The sequence below is a fragment of the Protopterus annectens genome, chromosome 6.part0, assembly GCF_019279795.1.
Source record: "Protopterus annectens isolate FY-2018-M chromosome 6.part0, PAN1.0, whole genome shotgun sequence".
Taxonomy (NCBI): domain Eukaryota; kingdom Metazoa; phylum Chordata; order Ceratodontiformes; family Protopteridae; genus Protopterus; species Protopterus annectens.
The window spans coordinates 1,865,899,239-1,865,927,038 of record NC_056737.1 but is presented as its reverse complement, the minus strand read 5'-3'; positions in this window follow the sequence as shown (position 1 = coordinate 1,865,927,038).

Below are 27,800 nucleotides of genomic sequence, written 5' to 3'. Positions count from 1 at the left end.
CAGAGAGGTGCTCTGCCTCACATGTACCGGGATTTTGTTCCACAGCATAGGAGTCTCTGGGTGATGAATCTGTCCCTCCAGCACGCTCTATTTATAACCGTGTCAAGGTTTAAGTCTCCGCCCTTGTGGTTCTGAGGGATCTAGATTTTTGAGGTGAAGCATATTCATCAAATCTGGGTTTGACATGGCCTTATATGTCAGGCACAGGTCACCTCTGAGCAAGCGGTATGAGACTGAATAGAGCTGGAGTTCTTTCAGTCGGGCAGCATAAGACATATTTTTGGGACCCTTTATCCTTTTGGTGAGGAACTTTTGGGGCCTTTCAAGCTGCAGCAGGTGTCTGGTCAGATACATTCCGAACGGGGCATTGTACTCAATCATAGGTCTAATGAGTGATGAGTACAGGGGACGATGACCTCCCTTGATCTAGATGTGAATCCCTTCATGATCAGGTGGGTGATATAGAAGGTTTTCCTAACTACTTTAGCAACATGAGTGTCAAACGAAAGGCTACTGTCAACCTGGGTCCCCAGATCTCTGATGACTTTTTCTGTGCTCAGTGGATTGCCACCTATATGGTAGCTAGGGGTAACCTTGTTTTTCCCGAAGGGTATGACTATGCATTTTTTGGCGTTTAACTTCAGGCCATGGCTCTGGCACCAGTTATCCGTTTCTGTGAGGCCCTTCTGGAGGATATCTGTGTCAGATGTGTTTTTGACTATGGCGCCAGTTTGCAGTCATCTGCAAACTTTGTCAGCCATAACCCTCCTGTGTTTGCTTGTACTTCAGAAAAGTAGATGCCGAACAAGAGTGGACCCAGGACTGAGCCCTGTGGGACACCACTTGTGACAGGCTTTGAGTCTGACATGGCTCCAGCAACTCTGACCCTGTGGGTTCTGTCACTTAGCCAGTTTGCAACCCATCTTGTGATGTATGGGTTTACATTCAAGCTGATGAGTTTTTCGATGATACCTGAGTGGGGTATTGTGTCGAAGGCCTTTGCCAGGTCGAGGTAGGCTGTATGGACTGCCTTTCCTCATCAATGGCCTTGGTGACTGTCTCAAAAAGTCAACCAAGTTTAAGAGGCAGGATCTGCCTTTGACAAAGCCAAACTGGGTTGGATCCAAAGTCTGCAAGTTCCCTATGTCTTTATTTATGAGTTCCATTATGATCCTCTCCATGGCTTTGCAGATAAGGCTTGTCAAGCTAATGGGGCGGTAATTTCCAGGGTCTGTGGAGGCACCGCCTTATGAAGTGGGACCACAGTCGCGTGCGCCACTCCTTGGGTACATATCCTGAGGTGAGGCTAAGATTAAACAGCTGTCCTAACTGTGGGTTTAATTCCTCGTTGAGTTCATGAAGCACACAGCTGGGGACACCATCCGGTCCCATGGATGCTGTGTTTTTGCCTTAGTGAGGGCAGTTCTCACCTGGGCGTTGGAGATGTTTGGGGGCTACAATCCTCTGGAATAGATATCTCTCCTTTGGGGAGGGGAGAAGTTTGCACTGAACCTGTCAGCCAGTATGTTGGCAATGTGTGTAGGTTCAGTAATTTTCACACCATTTTGAACTAATTCTGAGCATAGCTGGGAGTTTCCTCCTAGGTTTCTAACATAGCTAAAGAAGGCCTTATGATTCTCTTTAGAGTCCTTGGCGATTTTTCTCTCAAAATTTGCCTTGGATGATTTTATGAGAGCTCTTAGTTTTTACTTATAATGATCAAAGGTGTCTTACCTTTCAAGGATTTTGCTCTATCTTGTAGTAGCTTCCTCCTTTTGTTGTAGAGCTTGTTTATGGCTGGGGTCCACCAGACTGGACGCTTGCCTTTGGTACAGAGAGTCTTAGTTTTGTTTGGGATTGCCTGATCCATGCAGTCCTGTAGGTGCTGGTAGAAGGCATTTGTAAGTGATTCAGCGGTTTGAGTAATGTTTACCACTGGCTCAGGGGCCTTAAAGGAGACCACACTAGTTTTTAGAAGTGTGAAATCGGCTTTTGAGAAGTTTTTCACTGTGGTCTTTTTTGTTTCATGTGGGGGCGGATGAGGACCTCCAGCGAGATTAGTTTATGATCTGATCTCACCAGTGAGGGGTATACTTCCGGTGTTGAACATTTTGATCCCATGTTCATGATGATGAGATCAAGTATGTTTTCTCCTCTTGTGGGGATGGTGACTAGTTGTTCCATGGCATTTGAGTTTATGAACTCCAGGAATCTTTGGGTTAGAGTGTTCGGGCTTGAGTAGTGTTCCCAGTCTATATTAGGGTAGTTGAAGTCACCTAGTATGATGGTGTTTGGAGATACATTTATCCCTCCAATGTTTTCAGGAAGGCCATGTGAGGTTCCTGAGTTTGAGAGGGTGGCCTGTAACATGCTACAAATTGCAGAGCAGTCTTGCCTATGGTTAATTGCACCTGGATGGTCTCCGATGCATCGTGCGTTGCCACCAACCTTGAGGTGTGGGTGTCCTTTATGAATATGGACACCCCCCTCCTTTCTTGGTGTTGTCTGGATTTTGGGGCCGGAACGCATGATATGAGGTGAAACCTGTTAGTGCTGGGGTGCTCTCAGGAGCCTTGAACCAGTGGGATAGATTTGTGTCTCAGTAACTCCCCCATCTGTAGAACAAGCTCCCTCTCCATGTAAAGCAGAGTACCTCACTGTCCCTTTTTAAATGTAATTTGGATGACTGGATGGCAATCAGGAAATTTACCCCCGGGATCCCACCAGTGTTTCTGCTGGACAGAGGCAACAGGTGTTGACTTTGGGAACATGGGCATAAAATTTGGCTAGGCTTGTAAGGCCCCAGGGCCATAGCCTAGTGACTTCCTATAGTTCTCTGATCTTATGAAATGATTGCCACACAGTTTGCAACATCGCAGAACTGATTTGTGCATTGGGGCATATGTATTGTTGAGTTGCACCATGGTTGGAATGCATCCCTAACCTGTTTGCGTTTTATCCTTCACATGTCTTGTATAGGCTATATGTGCACCTTACCTATCCTTTATGTGTATTTCCAAGCATTGCCCATCATATCTTGTGATATTTCTTATATACTTGTGTCTGTTTTTTTGCCCATGTCCTCTTTCTGTTTCTTTTCCATTCCTTCTATTCTCCAAAAAATAAAAAATGGGGCCTATTCCTACAAAGAAATTACCCATGCTCCTCTGACTTTCTCTCTAACATTCTTATTCTATCACACATCTTCTGTGTCCCTTTCTTCTCCCTCACCCCACATCTGATTTTCAATCACCCTGTTTTCTTGTGTGTGTGGATTACTTGTATTCCCCACGTATCCCTGCATCCATTGTTAGCTACTGCTAACTATGGAGAATTGGTTGTGATTGACCTTTGACTTACTTAATTATTATTTTTTTATTATAAATTTTGCAGTTAACATTGCATTCTACAAATTGCAATGGGTGTGTTTAGATATGCCAATCTACATAATACAATGATATCCCTGTGTGTGATATTTGTCACTTTTTGTATTGGCTGATGTGTATTTGTCTTTGTCTAGTACTTCCTATGTATTTCTGAAAGTTCTCTAGGGCTTGTACACCTTTTATATATGCTTATTAGTAATGCACATACATAAATTACTTTATGAACAAGTTTTCCTTGAATACCTATTTGACATAAGTGATTGTGGTTGCACTGACATTCATAGTTATGTCTGGCTTGTGCTGATGTATTCTCTGTAGACTGGGGCATATTCATATATTATTTGGTTAGCCCCAGATCTTATGTGGAGCTTGATGGTTTGTGCTGAGGACTGCAAAGTTTATGGAATCTGGCCCATAACTTATTTCATTATTAACTAAATTATTTATGTCAACAGATGTCACTTCAGTGAATTTAGTCTATATCTCATGTGTCAATTTTACAGTTCAATTTACATGCAAATGCAGTGCTAAATTATACCCAAGCATTCTCAGTCAGGAGACATTTGTTTATGAGAAATTTAAACAGATTATTAATAACAAATTTCTATTAAACAATTCATAATGTCACCATATTTCCAACAGATAAAAATAAAGTTCTGTAGTCACTAAATAATTATATAGTAATACACCAGCAGTGCATCAAAAAATAAATTCTTTCTAAACAGATTAATTTGAAATACAAATAAACATGTTGCTATCATTTTATAACACCATATATGTGTATAGTAATGTTATCATCCAGAATCAAAACGTCAAATATGATTACATGCAGCAGTCATGATTCTAAAATTTACATTATTTCATCTTCAACTTCTTTTAAAGCAAAACAATGAATGTCTATCTCTAGTTTAAAATAATCACATTAATAATAAATAAAACTATTCTTTTATTAACTGAGTCTGTGCTATAAAGTTATTGCTGTACAGCTCTTCTTTAATTAAACTACTAGTTAATTGCAGACATTTTGTTTTGTATATTTTTTTCATTTGGTTTGTATAAGTGCAGATTGCTTACTTGACCATATAAAATAATAGTACATTAATAATACAATGAGTCTACTACAGGTGCTTCCTTGCTTGCTAGTAGCTTATGATATACCTGCTTGTTGCCACTTGTTTGAAAAAAGTAAGCACTTGAACTCCCACCATCCCAGTAGCCATTCTTACATAGCCCTCCCAACACCCATTCCGATGCACTACAAAGTCCTACCAGAACCTAAACCCTAAATCTAAAACATTAACTCTGGTTCAATACTAAATCCCTGCTCCCTAATGTTAAATCTCTGCTCCCTACTCTAACGCTAATGTCCCTGATCACTGCCTAAACCTAATATTCCTACCCCTCTGTGAATGTAAATTCCAAGATCTTTCCCTAATCTTAAAAATCACTTCACACTTCCTAAATCCTAAACTGCAGTTCCCCTCACTAAATCTAAATTCCTTGGTTGCCCTCTATACCTAAACCCTCTTCCTGCTCCTTAATCCTAAATCCCACATCCTGCTGCCTAATCTTAAATGCCTGCACTCCTTCCCACAGATGCTTGCTAGAACTCATATCCAAGTTTGAACACAAGCAGTGCTCCATCCCAACAGCTGCTTTCCTGTACTCATGTATGAGTGTAAGCTCCAGCCTATCATAGTTACAAGATGCTCGAGTCCCTGGATTTTCAGTACTTGGGACTCGTGCACTTGTAGTAGAACCTAATGTATGTTGTGACCGCTCTCATTCTTTTTATCTTTTTTCCTCTTGTCCCTTCATCTTCCTACTTTTTTCTTCTCTGTTCTTACTGCTCTAAATGTTTAGCACCTTTTTTTTCTTATCTATCTTTATTTTGTTTTCCTTATAATTATATGTTCCATTCTCCGTAATTACTAACTTATTGTATAGCAAGCATTATTAGGCTCTTCTTTCTTTATAAGAAAATGAGTCTAATTGTTAAAACTATTTCTTATACAAATGTGACATATATATGTAATTAAACCACGAAATATTTGACTGTTAGAATTGCTGATGACAAAATATACATAATTTCTGAGAAAGTTACTCATTTTAGGTACTATCTATTTTACTTTGTTAGGAGATAAGAGCAGAAATTGCCCTTTTCCCTTCATGTCTTAGACTGAGGAATTTTCATAATACTTACCTATTCCAAGATCTGCATGTCAAGTGATTATAATCAGTAAATCCAATAAAGTTAGCATTCCAAACCAAACAGCTTCTTATATTTGCTATTAAAATTTATATCTAGAAACATAATTATCATACAAACATCTGCATTAACAACAATAATTCTGATTTTATTTTTTTCGAAAATAATTGTAAATAATTAAACAAATGTTATATACTCAATAAGAATTATTATATCTGGTTGAAGCAATGTTCATACTGTAATAAAGCTAATTTATAAATATTTATGACATTGGGCTGAATTCACGATGGCTTGCACAGAGTCTAAGAGTAGAGTAAGACTCCATGCAGCCATCATGTCTGACGAGCGATCCAGGAACAGCCTGCAGGGGCGTGCAAGAGAGCTCCTAAAATGGCTCTTACACGGACAGGGCCGGGTTATGCAAATTACCTCAATTGCAGGCGAAAGGCATGCAAATGAGGTAGATTTGCGATTCAGGAAACCCGAACCTGTCAGAGTAAGAGCAGTGTTATCTGCAGAAATGTACTCAGTTGACAACTGAGTACCATTCTGCAAATAGCAAAACGGAGCCATGACAACTCCAAATAAAGGTTGCATCCAGTGCAGGAAGCATACCAATGGCCAAATATACGGCCAATGGCAATGTTTCCTGATGCAATATGAAAAAAAAAATAATTTATTTTTTTTCTCCGATTTCCGATGTTTAAACATAGCGCAGTGCCGCACAAACAGGCTGCACTCTAAAAACCAGAAAAATAAAAATTAAAACCTACAAATGCGGATTTTATTTAAATTGTTAATTAACGATACAAGGGAATGGCAGGCTGAAGACAACATGGCCACCGAGTAGAGGTTGCTAAGGGGGGAAGCACAGTCTAAGAGATGTAACCAAGCATTAGTAGGCAATCCTATGCAAAGGAGGGTTAGGATAGAGAATCGCAGGTTTACATAGCAAATGAGCACAGTCAGTGGAGTGTAGGAGTAGGATAAGGGGAGTAACAGAGTAGAAGAAAGGTGACATCACGAGTGGGGGATGTATGAAAGAAGGGAAGCTCACTGGAGCAGAGTGGCATGTGTCAGCTGTCATTTACACATCATTGAAAGAGGTGTGTCAACAGGTAGGCTAGGTAAAGGCAAGAAATGGAAGGTGTATGCCATGAATAACACCAAAGTTTCTTGCTGAGTAGGTATGCGCGTGTGTGCATGCCTGTAAACCCGAGTAAGGCAGTGTGCGCACGTGTAAGCGTGAGTGCGCGCATTTAAGCCGGAGTAAGCATGTATAAGGCAGTTTAAAGTGTTGTAAGTGCATTTGTGCTGGTGTGCGCGCGTTCTAACCTGAATAAGCAAGTTGTAGTCCGTGTAAGCATTTGTGCGCGCGTGTGAGCTGCTGTGAGCGTGTTTGCGCTGGCGTGTGTGGCGCTGCCCCTCGAGGAAACTGAAAGGAAATATGAAGCACAACAAATAATAGGAAGCTACCAGGGAGTACTAGCAGAGCTAGCAGGTGAAAACAATCAGAATCAGGCAATTACACGGGCAGTACACTAGCCCAGCCCAGCCTAGCACTTAAAACTCTGTAAACAACAGTCCATTATGTCCAGCAGTGGGCCACACATATCTGGCAGTTGCATGTGTTAATCCAGGAAGCTCTCACTATTCAGTAATCTGCCCTGTGCACACAGTTACACAAAAACAGACACATATATAATATAGTGGAACCCTGTCATAATCAAATATGTTCTGCAAATACCTAAGTTGTTCATAGAAACTGGGAAAGCAAAGATGATAAAGACCTGTAAGCAGTATCAGCAATAAATATTGTGCATCTAGAACATAAGCATAGGTTCAGAGGTCGATACTAGGCTATCTGCCCTAGGGCATGTACAAGCCTAGCCAGAGTGTGTTTGGCTTTTGCAACCCTGTCAGATTACTACACTGTGCCAGTGAATAGTAGGTCACACAATATAGCCCATGTACATCTAGGCTAGTGTGCCTCTGTCTAGCAGGGACACAGAAGATATCCCAGGGGTAAACATACGATCACCCGTACAGCCATCAAGATGTCCCCTGTAGGTGGTCAGTGGATGGCTCTACCTATGTGAAACTGTGATCACAATCCGGAGTGAGTGGAGGCCCTCGATAAGAATCTGTCCCTCCAGCATGTCCTATTAACATCTGTGCTGAGGTATATGTCCCTGGAGTGTGTAGCTCCAAGGGAGTCAGATATCCTGAGGTGGAGCATGCCCAGTAATTCTGGGTTGGGTATTTCTGTAAACAACAGTTACATATCATATCCGAGTAGGTGGTAAGCGACGGAGTATAGCTGGAGTTACTGCATCCGAGCTGTGCAAGTCATCCGTGTGAGTCCCTACATCTGCTTGGTGAGGAACTTCTGTGGCCAGTACAGTTGCTGCAGGTGTTGAGTAAGGTACACCCCAAATGTGGCATTGTAACCAAGCATGGCTGTGATGAGTATAGGGACACAATGACCTCACTCGATCTAGATGAGAAACCATAAGGGATAAGGTGGCTTATATAGAAGGTCTGTCCAACCACTTTGGCAACGTGAATGTCAAAGGCTACAGTACAAACAAGTCATGTCCCCAATCACCTAACAACTCCTACTGTATGTAATGGAGTACTACCTATGTGGTAATGTGTGGGCATGTTGCTATTCCCAAAGAGGATGACTATGCAACTAATGGCATTTAGCTGTAGGCCATGGCTCAGTCACCAGTCATCCATCTCTGTGAGACCCTGTTTGAGTATGCATGTGGCAGCTGGAGAGTTGATTATGGCACCCAGTTTGCAGTCAAGTGCGAACAAGGTCAGCCATATTCCCCCTGTGGTAGCCTGTATGTCAGACAAATATATACTGAACAAGAGAGGTCCCAGGACTGAGCCGTGTGGGATGCCACGTGTAACTGGTGTATAGTCAGACATGGCACCTGCAATTCTTACCATGTGGGTGCTATCCCTGATCCAGGTAGCAATCCATCATGTGAGATATGTGTCCATACCGACGCTGGTGAGCCTATGCATAATGGCCCAATGGGTTATTGTGTGGAAGGGGTTTGCAAGGTTCAGGTAGGCTGTGTGGACAACTGTCCCTATGTCGATGGACCTTTTAACCGTCTAAAGAATACAAACATGTTCAAGAGGCAAGGTCTGCCCACAACAACGCTGAAATGTGTAGGACACAGTGTCTGTAGGTTCCCGATGTCTATGTATAAGAGACCCATGACAATATGCTCCATAGCTTTGCAGAACAGGCTAGTTAGGCTTATAGGGCAATATTGTCTGTGGTCCGTTGTGGCACCAACTCTGTGGAGTGGGACCACTGTCGCTGTATGCCATTCCGTGGGTACATATCCTGTAGTAACTCTGATATTGCACAGTGATGTAATGTGAGGGTTATGTCTGTCATGAAGCTCGTGTAAAATGCATGCCGGGACACCATCTCATCCCATTGATGCTGTGATGTATGCTTTGGGGAGGGCGGCATTCACCTGTTACTGTGCGATGTCAGGGTGGTTACATTCTGTTGGGATGGATAGTTGCTCCCTAGGGGAGGTGGGGGGAGACATCTGCACTGAACCTGTTTGTTGCCAGGATGTTGGCAATGCCAGTGGGTTCAGGGTAAGTTTAATCAGTATGCAGTAACTCACAGCATATCAGTGAGTGTCCACCCAGGTTCCTGACATAACTGAAGAAGGCCTTGTGATAGTCCTCCATGTCTGGTGCAATTGTCCGTGAGAAGCAGCCCTTAGATAAGTTCATGAGTGATCGTAGCTGTCTGCTAGTACAGATCACAGATGCTTTCCCTGTCTGGGATTGTGCTCTATCAAGTAGTAGCTTCCTCCTGACGTTGTACAGCTTATTAATGGCTGGGGTCTACCAGACAGGTCCCCTGCCATTGGAGGAGTGAGTCCTGTTGTTATTTGGGATAGCACAATCCATGCAGTCCACTAGGTGTCCATAGAATGTGTATGTAAAGGATTCAGCAGTCGGAGCCGTATTTGCCACTGTCTCAGGGTCTCTGAAGGATACCACCTTGCTTTGGTGAAGTGAGACGTTGGCTCATGAGAAGTTCACCAAGATTACTCAGGATGGGTGTGTGGAGGGTATATGTATGTCCAGTGAGATATATGTATGTTCTGACCTTACCAATGAGGGGTATATCGCTGGTGTGGAACATAGAGTCCACATGTTGGGGATGATCAGGTCCAATATGTATTCCTCTTGTGGCTATGGTGACTGGTTGTGCCATAGCATATGAATTTACAAATTGTAGTGACTGTAGGGCAAGGATGTTGGGGCTTGAGTAGTATCCCCAGTCAATATTTGTGTATTTGAAGTCACCCAATATAATAGTGTTTGTGGAGACCTTCATATTATTCATTGTTCCCAGTAATGCTGAATGTGGTTCCTGTGTATGAGAGGGTGGTCTGTAGCAGGCAACAAACTGAAAGGCAGTTTTGCACAATGGTAGTTGTATATGTATGGTCTGTGATGCTTTGTGAAGTGCTACTAACCTGGAGGTGTGTGTATCTGTGATGTATATGGATACTCCCCCTAGTTGTGTTGTCCGTTTCAAGTCCTTTATTCAGAAAGCATGGTATGACACATAACCTGGTAGTGCTGGTGTGCATATGTGAGCCTGAACTAGGCATCTGTTAGTGCACAGATATCGCTATCCTCCATACTGAGGAGAGTCCTGAGTGGCCGCAATATGAGGGTAACACATCTGGTGTTGAGCAGCATTACCCTTAGTGTCATTTAACCTGTAATGTCTATGGAGGTGGGTTTGTCTTTTGAGCCCTACTCAACAAATGCACTATGATGGTAGCAAGAGCCTTAGCCAGCATTCGAAGGTCCAAGGGTGACAGGTGCAAGCTGTCCATAGTGAAGCTACATGGCATGTTGAGCATGTCACCACAAGCTGACAGACACTGTATCCCCTATGAATGACACCAATTTGTTAGCCTACTGTTAAACGTGATATGTTTGTCTGTATACTGTGACATCATAATTGGTGGGTGTAAGATGCTAGACAAGGTCAGGGTCATACTGGCCTGGGCTACATGATCAGAGTGTTCCTCCATGTACCATGTCATGTGGTCCAGGGAGTAACGTCTGAGGTTTTATGCACCAGCATGGACAATGATGGTGCCAGTCCTGTACTTGCTTTGGAGTGACCTGACTGCATGTGTTATGTGGCAGATCCTAGCACCCAACAGACAGCCCAAAGTGACTACTCCCATGTTTGCGCTGGTGAGTGGTACGTCAGTGTCTCTGACAATAAGTGTCGCCTATTACAAATGTATTTGGTGTGTTGTTTATCCCGAAGGGCAGTGACTGTGTGGCACACTGACATTGTGAATTATATGATATATGGGTATTGTAGTGGGGTAGCAGTTGTGTGTGTGCCTGCTGTGGAGGGCTCTGCTGCTTAGGCAGAGTGAATTCACAACATCCGAGTATGTCTATGTGTGATAATGTGGTTTGAGTGCTGTCGCCAGAGGATATGTGAGACTGATATGTGGTGTGTGTGGTTACCTTCACCACCTGATAGACTGTGCCAGTCATGGGTCGAGAGAGTTCAGCACCCTGTATGTCTCCATAGGTGCATCTCACACATATATCTGAGTTTGTCGGGAGGAGGAGAGGGTTGTCTGTGTACATGAGGCAGATGTGACATTGTGTCAACATCACAATATTCACCAGCTGGACTGGAGAGTACACACGAAACCAACCCCTGGACATGCCGGGATATTATGATGACATACACTGTAGCCAGATCACAAAGGATCAGTAGGGTGTTAAGTGTGTAAAAGAGTATAACAGGGATTAGTGCTCAGGTTCGTTGGTGTTCTGTAAAGAGTAGCTGATAAGGAGTCCAGAGTGAATCATGACACCTCCGACAGCTATGTGATATATAGCAATGTACACCCATATATGTCCTGAGTCAGGGCCAACTGTACCTGACTTGACAATGCCGACATCCTGACAGACAGGCCCATATATACAGACCCACTTCCCACTGACGATAGTCCATATCATCATACCAGGAGATATCTCATGTAGAATGGATGAACAGCTACCCCCAATGCCAAAAGCATGGCAGCAAGTGGAATACATTGATTCCCAATATGTGTCATGCATAAACTACAGAACAAACAGATCCTGCACCTGAGCCTCCCCCCCCTACACAGGATGTGGAACCGTTGAATGTTTTACAGCAACATATGGCACTCCACACAAGTGTTGGTGGACAACACACCATGGGAAGTACAGTCCAGTACGCCTATGACGTCTGATCTGCAAGGCCATGAAGTCCATCATGGTTGAAGTCATAAACAGAGCTATTGGAAGCTGACATACACACAACCCTACTAACTGTGGTATGTTCATGTGCGGATCATGGTTCCCAAACATGCTAGACTGTTTGCAAGGCAGCCACCCAGGACATACATCACTGAATACAGCTACACATGTCTCACATAGACTTTGAATAGCCCTTTATCAACATCCCAGACACATGTAGTACCCACAAAACCAACAAGCTGTGCATAAATATGTGTTGACATATGAAGAAATGTCAATGTGTCCACAGATAGATCACACAAGGTAAGGATTATGAGTTCCTGTTCAAGCTGTTTACACCCAGCGACCCACATGGACCATTCCTGGAATGGCATAAAACAAAGTGTACACACATTACCATGTCCAGTCTGATGATGTTACCATCCTATAAATACAGCAGGAGAAGGGAAACCAACCAATAAAGCAAATAGCGTGCCGTGTTAATGCGTCTCTCTCTAGTATCAATACATAGTTAGGTAGGGGTTTGAATCCTGCAAACACTGAGTGTGTGTGTGGGGGGTGTTTGTACGTGTGCAAATGTCTTTGAAAGGAGTGCCCTTTTTGGAGACTGGGAAAACACACTAAAAGAGGTACATTCCTCTTTGGAAAGACTGATGATGTCACCATCCTACAAATACAGACGGAGAAGGGAAACCACCCAGTAAAGCAAATAGTGCACCGTGTTAGTGCATCTCTCTCAAGTATCATAACATAGTTAGGTAGGGGTTTGAATCCTGCAAACGCTGACTGTGTGTGTGTCACTGTTGGTCAATGTGGTGTGGGTTTTGCTTTTATTATGGTATGACATATTATGATTACAACAGGAAGTGCATTGCACACATCAGGTATCTGCGTGGCAAATGTATATGTATACATGTCCCCTCAATCAGTACATAGGTGTGAAGCTTGCATACTACATGAATACATTTGTTTCCATTGACAGGTTGTGCCGCTGCTTCTCAGATCATAGGTCACATATGTATGTATGTGACAAGGCCATCCACTGTCGTGATCTGTGGCCAAGGTCATCTGTGCCACATACACCCATGACAGTTACTTAAGAGTAGTGTGAGTGAGGATATATGCCTGAGGTATATGTCAGACATGTTCATACACAACAACTGCCAATAATGGACAGTCTTTATAAGTGTACAACTGCCTTGTGTATATGCATTCAGGCCCCTAATGTCTTACGTGATACACCTTGGGACTCCACAATACCTATGGATATGTGGATACCAAGGGACACATGACATAACATGAGGCTGTATGTACACATTGGTACCCAACATACATGTTGAGGGCTACCACCTATGTGGTACTGACAGGATAGTATGTATAGTACATGTGGATGACTATGCCATAGTCGGCTTACTGCTATACAGCATGTATCAGACAACAGGTATCTGTCTGTATGATACCCTTGTGTAGGATATGCGTCCCATCCAGGGAATGCATTGTAGGCCAATGCATGCATTTCCAGATTTGGGTGGACACATCCCTAGTGTGTTTGCATGTACCTAAGGGGGCTATATGCCAAACAGGTGTGGTCACAGGAATGGGTGGCGATCATTACCACTGGTTAGTGTTACAGTGTAGCACTGGAATGATCCAACTGTTACTGAGTTCCCTACGACTGTGTGTCATTTGTCAGGACATCATCCAGTGATTGCTTATAGTCATGCTGTTGAGGTTGTGTATACTACCAGACCGTAAATCATTGACAGATATTACCGGTATCACCCACAGCATAGTGTCAACCTATGTCATACACACGTCTACCCATGTTAGTACATTACTGTAGTAGAATGCATACTGGCCATTGAAAGATACTATGAGATGTTAATGTGTACAACAGGGTATGCCACACGTCCCATGTGTCCACTATGCACGTACATGCAGACAGTGCGCACCCACCATGTTCACAGATGTACATTTGCTAATCTGTACTGCACACATCACAAATGTACTGTCCACTCACTAACACATGCTGGCAACACATTACACTTCAGCCAAGTGGCACATGGGTGGACAATACATACTCAGATATAACAGTGGTGTAAACAATGCTACCTTGACAATCAGAGCTTTGATGCATAATGTCTGCTCAGATATACCTACAAGGATGTCATTACACTTTCCTGTTGACAACTTGCTAATATTGCTACACTGCTATAGTGTCACCCTGTGCATCAGCACCATGTTAGCCTGTTCCTCCGTCAATGTTGCAGATGACAGGAGGTGACACAGGTATCATCATATGCACAGGGCATTTTGTTGTTTGCCAGAGCCTGACATTGACCCATCCAATCGACATGTGTGTGTGTGTGTGTGTGTGTGTGTGTGTGTGTGTGTGTGTGTGTGTGTGTGTGTGTGTGATGGACAACAGTACAGCATGGGCCAACATTGATGTAATGTGTGTGTGTATGTGTGAGCCTTAGTTGTTTGGTTAATGTGCATGTGTCTGCATGCACACAGCTCCACCATGTGGCTGCCATATATGGTAGTTTGTGGGACAGCCACAGACTGTACCTGCTAGGCTGTACAGATCACTGTCTCCGGCCATGGACACAGTACCTGTGCCCGGCAGGGGTGCTACGGACAGTATCGGGTACAACCCTGACTGGGTACTGTCATCAGAGGCAGAGGTATGACGACTGGACCCATGTCCCTGCTGGGACTGGCCAGAGCCACGTGCACATGGTCTACTGGGATGGTCAATGGACAGGCCAGCCCCAGCATTGCTGGGGCTGGTGCTGCCACTACGGGAGTGGCTGTGAACTGTTGGCCGTCCGCTACCACTGCCAGCTGTTGCTGTTGCTGGCATGCGTCCACATCAACGTCGCAAATGTCCTGCATGGTCCTGGCTCATGGAAGACATATTGTGGAGTTCATCTAATGTCTGCCCCCAATGTCTATCAATGACCTCGGTGTAAGTCCGAATGGCACTGGCAAGGTCACGGATGCTGTAACTGATAGCGGTGTAATGTGCCCTCTGCGCCCTAAGTCCCTGCCTGGTTTACCATTCCATACGTGCCTGAGCCTGCATTACAGCTTGGAACATACTGGGCGTCGCAAGACCTGTGAGGGCATGCCTGCCAGGGGCAATACGACCAGCAGTGCTCCCCCGAGAACCCCTGGACCTCCGCCTATGTGGTACCATTCCAGGAATACGGCTATGGCTGCTGTGAGGGGATGCAAGTGCCATGGGTACCACACTCTCCTGGTCAATGCCAACTGTATGCTGTCCCTTGCCTATGGCCATTGGTGGTGAGGGATGTATTGACAGTATGAGTGTGCGCATACATCGGGTTGAATGCTGTGTACTGTCGATTGGCGGACCAACGACAGACCCTGTCAAACCTTCCTGTGCCAAAATGCATGTCTCATCATCACCACTATGTGTGGCAGTGGCTTCAGGTTCCCTGCTGCTTTCGGCCACCCCTAACTCAGCACCAGTGAGAGGAAGACAGGAAACACACTTTACGGTCTGCACATGAACACATGCACACATGAACACTAATACACTCCTCACTACAGCACATACACACACCAGCAATCCAACACATACTCTATAGTGGGTGAAGGTGGGTGTCAGTATCACAAGGTAAACAGTCACCAGACACGTGTCAGCATGCAGAATATGTGTTGCACAAGACCACGCAGTGCAAGTGTAGACGCCCCTATTTAATGGCAGTATACATGGCTTTGATGCAACTGTGTAGTTGTTCAGTGATTGGCTACACCCTGGAACACAATGTGTACATGGACACAACATTGCTGTGCAAGTATTATCAGCTCTGCAATGCACTGTGCACCATCACTCATAAGTATACATGCCATGGCTGCATGTGTTATATATGTGACACATAGATATCCATGTCTGAGTACAGTGTCTATGTCCATAGCAGATAATAGTGGGCATGGGTCTAGCACATGCATGCTAATGTACAGACACAGGATGAGTGGTGCATGTTGACGTGAAGGAATCCCAGTGCTTGACATGGCCAGTGTACAGTGGTTATGGTGAGTGTGGGACATAATGCAGATATGCCGGTGCCAGAGATGGCATGGCATGCTACATGACTGCAACATTATACACCACACATACCCAATGTGTGTCAAGTGACCTATACACCCACTAGCATTCCAGGACATATATGTGACACTTTGTTTGGATGGCGACTGCTGTGCATATTGTGTATACTGGCATATGTAAGCACACACACAACATGCTATGCATATTGTGTATAGGTGCATATGTTTGCACACACACAACATTGAGGTGCAAAGCAATGACTGCTATGAGTAGTACTGTGGTCTCTGTAACTGGATGGGGTGTAGTACCATGTGCCATCATCAACATGCATCTTGTGGTCACTCACAACTACTAATGTGTGCAAGACCATCGCCTAGCATGCTGTACCTGAACTGCAGTGCCGTGGCTACGTTTACAATTACACAGCCACCTTGTACATGGGTGTGTGAGGTGCCCAATAGGGAGTGTTGCCTAACATGACTGTGTTATGTGTTGCAAAGTGTTGCACAGCCCCATGATAGGCCTCTATCCCTGAGGTACATCATGTGTGTGTGCATGACATGTGGGATACTGAAGTGTGACCTTACAGTGGGTGTGTGGTAATGCCAAATGTAGCATGTTTTCGTGTAGTGCGTATGATGAATGTGTTCTGTTGTGTACAGCTGTAGCAACTATGCATATCCAATGTGCAGTACAGTGTTGCCACAATTGTGTCTGCTGCACTGTGCATTGCATGTGATTGAGGCAGCTACTGACTTTACTGAGATGATTGATGTCTCACAGCAAACATGCACAGCATACATTATGCATAGGTGTGCTACGTGTACATGGCCTACACCTCACCTATGACATGCACATTTCATTACAAATATTAAAGTGTTAACACACTCACCAGCATGTATCATCTGCCCTGCTCTCACACCAGAGGGACCTACAAGAATATGACACAGTTTGTCAGTGGCCACAACTGTGGCATTGCTACTGTGAGTGTGATAAACTACAGTAGAATAGTCAACAGTCACAGGTGTACAGATACTATTCCAAATATCAGTATTGCACATGATAGACAGCACAACTGCTAAACACACAGTACACATCTCACATATGCATATTCTAACATTACAGGTAACGGTAGTCTACAGCTAGGGCATATTACCTGCACGTTCCATGTCATCCTGCTGGGTGGCTCCGGCCTCCATGATGACATGTGTGATGCTGTTGCTGCTGTAGGCCAGGGGCTACCATGCTTAGGAGCAGCTCCTCCACTCTGGTGAGGGGGGATGTATGGCCGCCCCACCACCTGTGGTAAGCTGTTGCCTATGGATATCAGACTCACGCCACCGGAAATGCCTAATTAAATCACTGCAGTGATGACGTACCTGCTCATATGTCCGGTTATGCATGCCTATGTCATTTACCCGGCAAACAAGATCTTGCCACAGTGCAGTACGCTCATGCTGGTGCTGGCTGACCCTGGAAAAAGGCAAATTATAGTGCTGCACCAGACTGTTCTGTATTTCCTGCTCCTCCACAGCTGTATATGACGGATTGCATTGATGAGCCATAACCCTGGAAGGCAATTAAACTATATGTGTGAGCAAGTCATGTGGCACACTTAACATTATGAAGTACAGATATATCTTAACTGTCATATATAGCATCTATCTGTCTATCAGAGGATACACACATTCAATACCACATATCAGTGCTCAGCCCACAACTGGCTGACAGTGCCTGCCACACTCCATATAACAAACCAGTATACACCAGTAGTTGGCACACTGTTTGGGATACAATGCACAACCTCGCCCCGGGGGTATATATCAAGCTAATGCATGAAGAAATATGTCATCCAATGCAATGAATGTAATGTACATTTACAGTATTACCAGTAAACCACCCTAGTCTTTGATGCCATACTCCTACCTCTAACATATGTGCATGGTTGTTAATATAGCTGGCATACTGCTGTAACAGAGTATACATGTTGCTAGGTACACACACATACCCTGTAACACACATGTGATTGCAGGCATGGTACAGGCATCATTACACACACATCAGACATACATACAACACACAAATGTATGCCGACACAGATGAGCATTAACTGTGTACCTTATAGTACTGTGTGCCCCTACTTACAGATACCTATGCCTGAGGTATGTAATATGTGCAGACTACAGGAGACACACAAGGCAGTGTTACCAGGGAATGTGAACATACACCATACTGTGCTGTTTAAGCCTACAGCTTCAGGTAGTACAACAGTTCATATGTGAGCTGGATTCACCAGCAGTACCACTTACTGAGCATACATGTATTGCTTCAGACTGCAATGGGGCACCACAGTCATACAAAAGGAACTACGTCACAACATATGCCATCCTACTATGTCTGCATCCCAATAACTGACACATCTTTCTCTGGCCTCACACCTAGGACACAAACAACCATGACAGACACAACCTCACACTAAGCTATCACACCTTTACAAACCTTGCAAACAGTCACTGTCACACTCATTCCGCCTCACATAGCAGGTATTGCACTGAGTACATGTGTGTGTGCATTGTGTCATAGGTAGGTAATACGCTATTGGGCCTAAAGCAGCCTAGCCATATGCTACCCTGCCCTTTGACACACATGTAATGTGATTTAACTTGCTCCTGTCAACTGGATACACATAGGTGACTCCCAGGGCATATTACCTATCTCCAAAACAATCATTAGGGGTATGTATGACATCTGCTAATGAGGAGCCTTATTTGTTAATGCTGGGTGGTTTAATCCAGAGTATGGCATATTTGTGGATAGGAACCTGTACCTTCAGCATGTGCTCTTTAGTGAGGTGACAAGGATTAGGGCCCTAGGTCATGTAGCCCGGAGGGATTGTGAGGTGTTGTCATGGTGGTTGGCTGACTGCTATGGGTGTGACATACCTCTGTATGTCCGGCAGTGGTAACCTCTGGGTGGGCGGTATGCAACGCACTCTAGCTGTGGTTTTGTGAGTCAGTCTGCATAGGGCATGTGTTTGAGGGCAGTATTACTCTTTGTTAGGTATGTCTGCGGCCTTTCCACTTGCTGTTGTTGTCATGTGAGGTACATATCACATGGGGCATTGTGATGAGTAGAGGGGAACAATGACCTATATTTCCCTAGATGACACATCTTTTGTGATGACACGTACAACATAGACAGATTACAAGACTAGGGTGGCACTGTGATTATCAAAGGGGAGCCTACTGTCCACCTGTGTCCCATGTTCCCTTCTGACACCTTCAGTGTTAGGCAGGCTACCACCTATGTGGTAGTTACTGCATAAGGTGTTTTGGAATGGGGTTTGGCACTGCAGTATCAACACTGGTGTTCAGTCCATGCCTTGGACAACAGGCACATGTTGCAGTACATATGACCCCGTGTCTCCCTCTCTCTCTCTCTCTCTCTATATATATATATATATATATATATATATATATATATACATATATATATATATATATATATATATATATATATATATATATATATATATATATATATATATATATATAGCCATACATATCAATATATATCTATATTTATCCATATATATCCATATATATATATATATATATATATATCTATATATCTATCTACATATGTATAGATCTATATATCTATATATAGATCTATATATCTATAATTATATATATATATATATATATATATATATATATATATATATACACACACACTCACATATATATATATATATATATATATATATATATATATATATATATATATATAGATAGATACATACATACATCTAACCATCCATTGCTGTACATATAGCTGCACATATACTGCCCACCTTTCATGGTGGGGATGTCAATTATGCAACAGTTGTGAGACATACGGTTATGTAATACTATTGCACAATGGTGTGCAGAATGCATTCTGCTGTCCTCAGGCCGTACAGCTGTAGCAGGCCTCACTGACTGTAGCTCAGTCCCACAGCATTTAATCACCACATGACATATACCGGCACTGCTTGCTGTCTGCAATGCCACACACTACAACCTACATACATATGTGCACATAGCAGCCTTCAACAACATACATATGTCTGGCCTTCACTAACAGTTGCAGTATGTCCCTTGCCCTATGCAAATGTGCATGTACATATAGATACGGACTGCTGCCACATATGGATGATTCACAGTATGTAGAGTACCCTTCAGACACATCATTCGGATGTTAGCAAATATATATCTGTTACATACCTTACCTTTGTATTGGTTTTGGTTTCCTCTGTGTGTTGGTCTTTCTTTTCAGTGTCTGTCTCCTACTGCCTGTTTGTATCCGTTTGTCTGTCTCTCTTGCTTGCGCTCTCTCTCTCCCATTTGGTGCAATGATATTATTGCATGTGTGGACAGCAGATACAGGCTGCTTTTCTAGGTATCTGCACATGTGCATGTGATGGCCTCTGTACCAATCGGTGCCCACCATTTAGTAATTGCATGCAGCCTGCTGTGTGGTAATTGCAGTTCTCACTGTGATTTCAGGACACTGCTATAAAATGATAGGTGTAGCCCTTTCAGTTTTGCAAGGTGGGGACCGTGCTTGTTTGCTGTGGACACTGTTGTCTCAGTCAGAAGGTTGGTATATGTCTCATATCTGAAGCTGGGTTGCAGCCAGTGAAATGCATGTTGTACTGAAACCTGACTGTTGCTTCTTCCAGTACACTCTTCTCAGTGTGTAGCTTTACTCACACCTCCTAATGCTAACACTGGATACATGGGAGTATGTACTTTCTTTTCGAATTAGATAATTAACTGGCATACAACAGTAGTTATTGCAATGTATTCCTATGGCTTTCCTATTTTCCCTTTACATTCACTCATTGTAATGCATGTTATATTTCTTTCAGCACCACGTTATTGTATATCTGCTTTGGCTTAGTGGTACATCATGCAGACTGGTGAGTCCAAGGTGTGGGGTTTGAGACTGACAAGGGTATTTTATTTTGCTGCTGAGCAGTACAAGGGCCCTGTCATAGAGAGTGACTAAGGTAGTTTTAAGCAGTTGTAAGCGAGTTTGCATAACACTTAGCAATGCTAAGCTAAGCATAGCTTAGCTTATTTTACTTTCGCAATACTAAGCTAAGCTTGGCTTATCTTATCATATCTTAGCAATGCTAAGCTAAGTGCACACATGCACACACTGGTGCAAACCCGCTTACTACTGTTTACAAGTGCTCACTCCCACTAACCCCTGCACTCATTTCTTTGACAGAAAAGTAAATGGGGAGATAGGAATGTGGTAATAAAGGGTGCACAAAGAGTGGAAGACAGTAGGGAAACCAGCTCGGGATGTACAGGATGGGTGTGGAGAAGGTCCATAGCTGCCCATTTCTTTACCAGCAACAGCTGTGCATATGCAATACATTAGGAGGGATATTTGAAACCTTCCACCCCTGAGAGAGGGGTGAGGACAACTAAGTATGTTGCACTACCAATTATGAATATCAGGCACATGCACTGTTTGTGAACTGCTGTACTGTCATTAGTACGTTACTCACTTCTGAACAGTTTGTGGTTTGTTTGTGTTGACATTAGCACAGTCTGCTCAGGACAACTGGACATATTTCACTACTGTGTATGCCTACCTACACCCTTGGTTGACTACACGGGTATATAGTACCTTTGGTTAGGGGTGCAGAACTGCAGAGTGCATTATTTATTATCGTGTGATGTTTATCTTGCTGAACATGCAGAGTTGCTGTGTACCTGTAAGTCTATAAAGGCTAGTAATCTGTCTGAGTAGCTCCCACCTGTAGACATATCCAGATGGTAGACAGAGGTTAGCCTAGTATTCATTGACTGTGCACCACACCAGTCTTTTCAGCACCTAAACAATGGCATTGTCACAGGTGGTTGCTAGCAGTACATGGCTACATCCTTTGATGTTTCTGCGTTGTACTCCTACATAAAGGCATGCTTGTGGAATTCATTCTACAGCTATTCACAGAGTGTGTAACAGCAGACAGGCTGATATGCCTGTGTGTTTCTGACTCTTCCAGGCCTCAGATACTCTCAGGTATATATTTGAACAGCCTCAGGGAAAGGTACATATCAGTGGGATACACCTGTGATATATTTCAGATATTTTGCAGTTGCGACTTTGGGGGATTCTGAGCATATGTATTACTATACCTTTTCTGACGTGCAAGCAGTGTCTACTCTCACTTATTGACATTTATCATTAAGTGGGATTCCTCACCTTTCTGCCTACTGTTACTACATTTCACAGGGAGTCTGAGAGGCACAGCTAACATTTATTTGCAAATCAGGGACATCCCTGTAAACCAGTCACATTTGGGAGGTCTGGCCTCTGACCTATTCAAATATGCCAGTGTTTATCCTGCTCTGATACTGTGTGAGGTTTGTAAGGTGCTACTGTAACATTATTCCCTACTAGCATGGCTGGTTCTCTTTTCACAGTCATGTCATGCAATTCCACAACACTTGCTGGTTAAGGGCCACAGAACATGATTTGTGTTATGCCATTCCTATTCTCCCTTTACATTCTCTCATTGTAATGCATGATATATTTCTTTCAGCACCAAGTTATTGTATATCTGCTGTGGTGTAGTGGTACTTCATGCAGACTGGTGAGCCCAAGGCCTGGGGTTTTGAGACTGACAGGTGTATTGTATTTTGCTGCTGAGCAATACAAGGGCCCTGTCATACAGAGTGACTAGGGCACTTTTAAGCGGGTTTGCGTGATGCTTAGCTAAGTGCACACAAGCTCACACTCACGCACCCATGCTAACTACTGCTTAAAACTGCTTACTCCCGCTAACCCCCGCACTAATTTCTTTGAAAGAAAATAAAATGGGGAGATAGGAAAGTGGTGAAAAAGGGGGCACAAAGAGGGAAAGACAGTAGGGAAACCAGCTGGGATGTGCAGGAAGGGTGTAGGGAAGGCCCATAGCTGCCCATTTCTTTACCAGCAACAGTTGTGCATATGTTCATAATTTGGTGTGAAATTTGCAACCTTCCACCCCTGAGAGAGGGGTGAGGACAACAGAGTATGTTGTACTGCCAATTATAATTATCAGTTTACATGTCCGGTGGACATGTGTGCAAAATGGGCAGCTATGTATGGGGCGTAATTTTTTTGTGGGAACAGATTGCCCTTTTTTTTTTTTTTTTTTTCAGGTGTGAGTGGAATGTGAGGTAGGGGATGTAGGTATATTTGGGGAGGTAGGTTGGGGAGGTAAACAGACAAGACAAACAAGACGCATACAGGGGCGGAATTTGACACATGGGGTGGGTGAACACAATTGACAGGGAAGGTTGTTTGGAAATCGCAAGCCCATGAGCCCACAGATGGTAACAGTGGAACTGAGATCCCCACCCATGGGCAGTCACCACTGCACCTTCACAGCCCCAAGGGTGGCTGTGTTGTGGGCTGAGTAGGATGGGCAGGCTCACCTGAGAGATGCGCCACTCTCGCCTCAAGCTGGCGTAAGGGATCAGCGACTGAACACTGGATCTCCCTACGCACCACAGCCCAGACCCTTCGAAGGGTGACAGGTGGCCCTTCTCCACCCATGCTTGCATGAGGGGGACAAACCCCATCCCCTGCAGCACTTCCACCTGAAGGTGGTACAGGACCAATGGAGGAGGGGAGCCCAGGCTGGGCACTGGAGCTGCTGGTGCCAAGTGCACTTGCCAACTGAGGAGGGACAGGTGGGTCCGCTGGGACCAGCCTTCCCATACGTTCTGTGATGAGGTGTGTTTAATTACAACATAAACAACAGCATTCCAGATTAGTTGTAACAGCATGCAGCTATATTCCCATTAACCCAACAAACCAAGGTTCCAACAGTTGAACAGCAAGCATAACACATGCATATATTGAACAACAGTGGATATTCCAACAGCATGCAGGGATGTTTGGTAGCAACAGGCCACCATGAAGATGGTGTTTGAACAGGGCACATGCATCAACATGAATGCAAATATTTATAAAACAATAGGACATATGTCCCAACAAATGTTTAAGATTACACATACCCATTGAGCTGTGGAATTGCATGGTTTATGCACAAACAGTAGGGTCTAGAAAAAAAACTCAGTTATCTTATAATCACTTTTACTCTACACTACCCTCCTAGTGACTGCAAGTGTATATTCCCTACATGTATTATTACACATGCCACCATGCATTAGGTTGTGTAATGGGTTTGGCTAGTTCAATATATACTTGACCTATATCTGACATACTAACTGTCCAAGATGCAGATGTTACTGCTACATATTTCATGGTTGCATTTATATTTCTTTATCTAAATATCTGGATGTTTTCACATGACATTTTCACTTCAATTTGTACAGAACCCTGCATTTATTGAAGCACACTCACATTTCTGGAGAACATACTAGCATGCTACTCATGTGCCAGATTTACTTATGCATGCCAGCCAGTAACTGACTGATGAGGACTGTATATATGCTGCACAGCTACTAGCACTTCCATCACCCACTGTAGATGGGACTGCAGAACTCTGGCTTGCCATCACTTTCTAACACAGTACTATTTGTATAATGCAAGGGTACAACAACATTTCAAACTAAGTGACACACACACACTCCAGGTTTTAAACCTTTATTACTGACATTACACACTTTTCCACAAGCTCACTCCTTTATTTGTTATAACAGTGGATATGGCAGACATATTCAAGACATATTATACCTTTATTAATGGGTTAGAGCACACTTTTTCGGGCTCACTCACATGTATTATATGACAGTACCTGCAGAGATTTTATTCCAAACATATGTTACCTTTCTTAATGGATTACTACGCACTTTTTCTGGCACTATGACTATTTCATATGACAGTACATGCAGAGGAATTATTCAGGCCATTTTATGGCTGTATTATTGTACTACAACACTTTATTTCATGCTCTCTCCCCTATTTTATATAACAAAACATGCAGAATTTTCACTAACCTGCCTGGTGGCGCAGCCTTTGCAGCCTATCAGCATAGGCTTGCTGATTCACAGCATGGTCACCTGCAGCTGTGAAGTAAATGAAGGGATATTGAGACATACCTATCCATTATACATAATCAATTATAAATTCTTACATACTGCATTCTATGGCTACTTACCCAGTTGTGGGGCATCCTGCATCCCACAGGCCTCCTGTATCCATTGGTTCAGGTGGTCCTCTTTCTGTCTCTTCAGGTCTGCATGGTGGTGATGGACCTGCTCACCGGTGCGAGGAACGCCTGTGGCACTGGTGAGGTCATGAGCTAACCGGTTCCAAGCCTCAGCCTTGTACTCCGTCCCTTGGAACTGGCCCTGCAGGAGTCTGGACTCATGACAGTGGACAAGGAGGCAAACCATGTATTTCGACTCCTCTATGCCCCAACGCTGCGCTCAGAAGCGTGAACCCTCTCCTGCACCTGCCATTCTGACTGCAAATGTGAGCTACAATCAGTTATGGTGAGTATTCCCGCCTATGGGGCTTAAATATACCGCATTTCCCGCACTTTTTTGTGATTGGCCATTTTTGAGAATTCTAGGCTGACTGCAGACATGCTTAGTAATGGTTAATCTACCATTTCTAAGTATATGTATGCTAATAGTAGCTGTTTCTTCTAAGCTGTCATGGCTTAGTGGTTTTGTACTTTGATTATGGTGCACAAGGTCCTGGGTTTGAACCTTGTCATTCTTTTATTTTAATACTGTCTAGACAGGCTAGGGGGTGTGGCTGCATTTAAGCAACTTAGCTCTACGTTGCTCCCCGGTGCCCTGGTTGGTGCACGCACGTCTGCGCAAACACATTGCACTGGGTAAAGCGCATTTAAACTTTGACCAACTCTATTGCACTGGGTAAAGCGCTATTAAGCTCTGGGCACCTGTATTGTGCTGGGTAAAGCGCTTTTAAACTTTGGGCACCTGTATTGTGCTGGGTAAGGCGCTGATTAATGGCAGGCTATTATATATCTGGATCCTTTAAAAATATATATTTTGTTCACTGATACATTGGCCATTTCACTGCTTTTACTAATATTTTAATCATATATGTCTGGTATTATTTCATATACTGATTTACAACATAAATACAAAGGGGAGTGGTAGGACTCAAACCGTGAATGCCTCCTCTTTGTGCATACACTCTACCATTACACTATTGCAATTTGGTGTGATTTGCATAAACATTCTTTCCATGCCGGAATTGCTAACTACAGCTAAGCCATGGGCACACCCGCGCACACACGCGCAGATACGGGCAGCTATATTATGGATTTAAAAAAAAAAATAATAATTATTTCCTTTATATAAGTGTGATGGGGGTTTAAAGTGTCAGGGAGTGCGGTGCTGGGTGCAAGTACATTTGAGGGAACTCGCTGTTGTGTGTTGACATTATGCTTTTTAAAACCTTGCAGGGGCGTGGACATTTACACTGCTCGGCAGTCAGACACGCCCCCTGCTTTCCTACTCAGTCCGTGTAAGAGTTACGGTTGAGTCAGCGTGCCCTCATGAATATTCATGGCACGCTGATGTCATACCGTTCAACTGCAGCCTCCGAGTAAGACATATTAAGTCTTACACGGAGGTTTCATGAATCCGGGGGATTATGTACTACTCTTATGTAAAAAAGAGTCCTTTTTCTTTCTACTCTATTCCCTTTCTTCCTTTATCTTTTTTCCTTCCCCTTTATTTTTACTCATACTGCAAAATAAATAAATAAATAAATAAATAAATAAACATTTTAGGAAGATGTTATACTTTTAAAAATAATATGAAAGTACAACAGTTCTTGTACTTAGTTTAACTTTGACAAAGAAAAATGAAACAATTATATATTTTAGTACAAGCAGGAACTGAGTTAATTGTATTAGTAATTATATTTGACTATCCTTTACATCTGCTCACATATTATTATTGCTGTGAATAAGAGAATAAAAAATATTTTTATTTCATTATTTTATTACCATGCAGACAGTTTCTTATATATTTTTTTGCTATGAATAGCTGCTATGGGAGAAAGTAATCCTTAATATTATTATTCGCAGTTTACATTAAAATTAGATATCTGAAAGCAATGCAGCTTGTATATTAACCTTTAAATTCCATATCATATCCATATTTTTTCAACCATCACTTTTAAATCAGCATCTGATGTGCAGGTCTAAGAGCAGTTATAATTAAATGACATATTCAATACGTATGTTCATCATCCAGCCACAGAATTGCAAACTTTCATTTTCACTTTTATTACAGTCAAGAACTGACCTAACAAATTTTCTCAGTTAAGAAAGTAATTTTCCTTGTGTTTTGCTGTCTTTTAAAGCATACAAATTGCTGTGCTGTATAAGTACATGCTATACATATATCCTGAATTAAAGCATTCTGCTTATCTATATCATATATATATATATATATATATATATATATATATATATATATATATATATATATATATATAAAAGTCTGCAGTATGTTACACATTGCCTGCAATCAATGAAGGCTACCTAACTAAAAGGATAAAAATCAGCAGATTTTCAACACAGTATAAATGGGCAATTTCCAGAGTGCTATAAAAATGATTTCTTTCTCTCCGTCTCTCTCTGTAAATGTTTATTATATTAACAAAAAAGGCAAGTTGTATCAGATTGCATTAAACAAAATACCTCATAATTATGCAGTAAACCCCTCATTTCTGTAAAAATGGCATTCGCAACCTGAGTTATTCCCCAGACATAAAAATAAAAGCAGCATTGACTATT